Source organism: Protobothrops mucrosquamatus, unplaced genomic scaffold (assembly GCF_001527695.2).
Source record: "Protobothrops mucrosquamatus isolate PMUCROS unplaced genomic scaffold, P.Mucros_1.0 scaffold194, whole genome shotgun sequence".
Taxonomy (NCBI): domain Eukaryota; kingdom Metazoa; phylum Chordata; class Lepidosauria; order Squamata; family Viperidae; genus Protobothrops; species Protobothrops mucrosquamatus.
This window is the reverse complement of record NW_015386550.1, coordinates 705,725-710,425: the sequence shown is the minus strand read 5'-3', so window position 1 is coordinate 710,425 and position 4,701 is coordinate 705,725.

Here is a 4,701-nt window from a genome sequence, read left to right as displayed (position 1 = left end):
GCCAGACATACCCTTCTGAGATTCGAACCTGGGCTGTCTGCATGTTAAGCAGAGGTGTTAGCCACTAGGCCACAGGCTCTTTCTCACTTTGTTAGCTACAAGAGACAGGGGAAGAGGATGAATGCTTTTTTCTTTTAGAGCACCCTGTCGGCCCAAATATGGGAAAGAGAAGTCTTTTGCCTGTATCAGCTCAACCTAGAGCCATCCACAGGCAGCAGTCGCTTAACTGTATATACTGTATATACTGTATATATACACACACATACATATATATATATATATATATATATATATATATATATATATATACACATACATATATATACATATATATATATATACATACACACACACACACACATATGTGTGTGTGTGTGTGTGTGTGTGTGTGTGTGTGTGTGCTGTCATTATTAAGGAAATCCTGACAGTTTGTCAGAGATTTTATAGTATTTTATAACAATAATAATTTTCTTAGAAAAAAAAGAAAGAAAGAGCTGACTTGTAGGAAAGAGCAGCACATTGGATTCCAGTGAGTGTGTGCTGCTCTTTCCTACAAATCAGCTCTTTCTTATTTTTTTTTTCTTTTTCTAAGAAAATTATTATTGTTATAAAATCTCTGACAAACTGTCAGGATTTCCTTAATGACAGCAGAGATACTCCAAGGACAACTGATTTCCACAGCACCCAATGCTACAGAAGTTCCCAACAAACAACAAACAACCCACCCATGATTTGTTTCAGAACCTGGCACCGTGATTTCATGGCTCTGTTTTATGAGACTGCAAGACTTGACCTTGATCCTGACCAGGTGGCACATCCCTCTCGGATGAGAACCGAAAGTCTGAGACTTTCACAGATAAGAAAAGCTTTGCAGTTATGTGAAAATTCCCCCCACACCAATCTCTTGTATTCAGCAAGCAAAAGTTAGCTCAAAATGAGTTCTAAATCTTTAGATGTTTCTTAATATGAAGGAGAAATCAAAATATATCACTAAACTTCTCAAAATACAATGGTTTTCTGCATTGCCACAACGATGTCTAATCAAGACATCTAACTGGATCTATAGGAGGCTCAAATATTAAAGTCCTCTTTTTCGGTACAGAAAAATAAAATAACATATGGCTTTAGCCCCCTGACAGGTGGCATGAACTTTCTGGATTGGCTAGGCATGACATAAATATCTGGAGAATGGCCCTTCCTTAAAGTAAGCAAAGTAGTACTTTACACTTGCTATATCATCGGGTCTAGAACTTTTAACTAACTTCAGGGACCAGTTATGTATCATATATTCTAGCTTTGGGTATATCCACAATAACCCCATATTAATGTTAATGGGTCCAAAACTATTTCTTGATATTATGATAAATTATGTTTTTTTGTAATAGTCCAGGATATTTTTTTTTAACAACAGTGGCCTGCAATCAAAATGATTCATACATTACACTAAGCTACAGTACACTTGGTGGGTTCACACATCTTGTTAAGCTAAATAAACAAATGTATTATGGGGTTTGAATCACGTCAGTTAAATAAGCAAGGCTACCTCATACAATACCATATCTACTTCACATTTTTCCCAGACTGATTAAGAATTTCTGTGTATTAAAATTGCCCCTAATCTTTCTTCTGGCTAGTATTAGAGGTCAGAAAAATGTTGAAAAACATCTTTTGCTTTGAAGATATTTGGTCCTTCCATTTTGTTTTCTGGTCACATATTTTGTGTTTCAAAAATACTTTGGTCAACTTTTAAAATTCAATAACTGACTGATAGAGAAATTACTGTTCCAGTGTATGGCAAATGACAATGGTCTAGAACACTGTAAAATTTAAGTCTTGAAAATGAACTTTAATAAAATGTGCTCCAATAATGCACTGTGACAGCTTTTAGAGAAATCAGCTTCAATTCTCTGATTCTTCCAGGAATGCAGTGAGATACATTCAAGCAGCCTTGAGCCACAGAATAGGCAAGTAGACAGCTTTATGATAAATGGTCCTAGAAATCTAAATTACAACTGCACCAAATGANATCTACTTGCATTTGCACGCTTTCAAATTGCTAGGTTGGCAAGAGCTAGGATAAATTGATGGGGGTTTATTCCATCATGCAGCTCATGCTCTCATGTTTTGAACTACCAAGCTGTCAACCTCTCAATGATCTTCTGACTCAGTGTCCTAACCATATGACCCACTGTGGCTCTTATTATGTGGCTACAAAGAAGGCACGTCCCACTAGGTCATAACATTTGAGAGAAGATATCTGGCATGTGCCCCTCTATCTAATCTAGTGGGACAGGCCGATATTCTTAGGAAGAGGCAGTCCTACAGGTAACCTGGCCCTGTACCATGAAGGGCTGTAACTATGATTACCAGCATCTTCTAGTGCAGGGCTTGTCAACCGGTGGTACACCTGCCCAGCCTTGCCAAGTGTAACGGGGGGAGGGAACAAGCCAAAGTGGCACAGCGCAGGACTTGCTGTGAGAGAGTCCTCAGGAGCTGCAGGGCTGCAGGGCGAGACAAAGGCCCCAGGATCGGCACTTCCAGATCACCTGGAAGATAAAGGAGAAGGAGGGGGGCGGAGACAGGAGAGGCTATAAAAGGAGGCAGTTTGGGCAGGAGAGGGAGAGAAAAAAAGACGTAGCCTTGGGAGGTGGAGGAATCAGCTGGAGTTGCATCAAAGGGAAAAGAAGGAGGAGGGGAGGAGAGAGGAGAGAACAGGCCGGCCAGAAGCCAATCTATAACTTCTGTGGCAGTGCACACAGGTAACAGTGACAAACAGGCAAGAAACGCAGTTTGGGAGGGGGTCACCCTCCACAAGGAATGAAGAAAGGCAGCATCGGCTGGAGGTGAGGCACAGAGAGAGGGAGGGAGGGAGGGAGGGAGGGAGGGAGGGAGGAAATGGCAATGAGAAAGAGGGAGTTAAAGAGCAGGAGGGAGGGAAGGAAACAGAAAGGAAGGAAGTATTGGAAGGAAAAGTCAGGGGCTTGCTTTCCAGCCAGGAGGCTATACCTCTAAGAGAAAAGAAAAAAAATGAAGTGCCAGTGTTTGAAATAGATGAGAGGAAGCTGAGAGGAGATGTTTATTGGCAGAAGCGAAGTACCATTTTAGCAGTTCGGTTCTGGGTCAGCTGAACAACAAACCAGGAAAGTGGAAGGATTCTTATGTGATTTTGTGACTTTGAAGTTCTGGGATTTGTGCAATGTGGGCTTTGTGTTCTTAAGAAATGTTTGGCAATTTCTATTGTGGCTGATGGCTCATGTTGGATTTTGGGGTAAGGGGTTACTGGTTCTAATTCTATTGCTCTGCTATTGTTAGCTGTAAGTTTTGCTGCAAGGGTGAAGTATTTTTCTCCTGAATGGATTTTGCCTGTAGCATTTGTTTACGGAGCCATTTGGGGAGGCTGCCTTAGCCAGTACTTGCTACATTTGTTTTTGTTTTGTTTTTTCTTAAGTGCTGGCTGCCAGCTCCTTAACTTTCCTTTCTAGCCAGTAGCTAATTCATAAAGGGGAATGCTCCTTTTTAAGCTAGTTCCCTCTGCGGCTTGTCTTTTCTGTCTCTGGAAGCTTTTCTTTGTTTGATAAATATATGGAAGAGGGAAAATAGGGGAGGTTCAAATTCTTCCTTCAGAAGGAAGGAGATGGGAATGAGAAAGAGGGAGGCAGGGAAGGAGAGAGGGAGGGAAACAGGAAGGAAGAGAGGAGGGAGGGAGATTGGAATGAAAGGGGGGAGGGCCTGAAGGAAGTCCCGCCTTAGCATTTGGCCACCAGCAGTCCTGCCATTGACTTTGCTTGTCAAAAGGTTGCAAAAGGGGATCACACGACCCTGGGACACTGTGACTATCATAAATATGAATCAGTTGCCAAGCATCCAAATATAAATCATATGACCCTGGGGATGCTGCAACAGTCATAAGTGTGAAAAATGGTCATAAGTCACTTCAGTGCCATTGTAACTTTGAACAGTCACTAAGCGAATTATTGTAAGTCGAGGACTACCTGCACTTTATCACTTTTTTCCCTTTTTTTTGGTCATCACGTTTTGGACACCTTGCTAGGTGGTACTCGGATATTGCCATATCCTAAAAGTGGTACAATTGGTGAAAAGATTGAAAAGCCCTGTTCTAGTGCACCTAAAAAACTTTCAACTAGCAATACCCAGGCACACCAGAACTCAAAGGGTTGGGAGTTGAAACTGGAAATCCCAAGAATTGATTTCACAAGCTTATATTATATAAGGGTAACAGGTCACCTTGGTGCAGTCATAGAAAGTTTATTTCAGCCTGTAGATTGTATTTTCTAAAAATACAGATGCACTAAGCATTGAAGTATTCTGTATATTCTCTCACAGGCTACAAAGTACCTATTCTGAAGAATTTGCACAGCCATATAAATCCTCATGTGAGATAGATATAGATACACACACACACATATATATACACACACATATACATATACATACACACACACACACACATATATATATACTGTATATATACACACACATCCATATATATATATATATATATATATGTTTTCTGAGGTTTTCGCGGGTGTTTGTATGTAGGTCTTTAGTTATTCGGGTTTTCTCCCGCGTAGAATTAAAAGTACCTTGGCGACGTTTCGACGAAGTCACATTCGTCATCTTCAGGCTGGTGTCTTCAGCTTCGTGCTTCTTAGAAGCACGAAGCTGAAGACACCAGCCTGA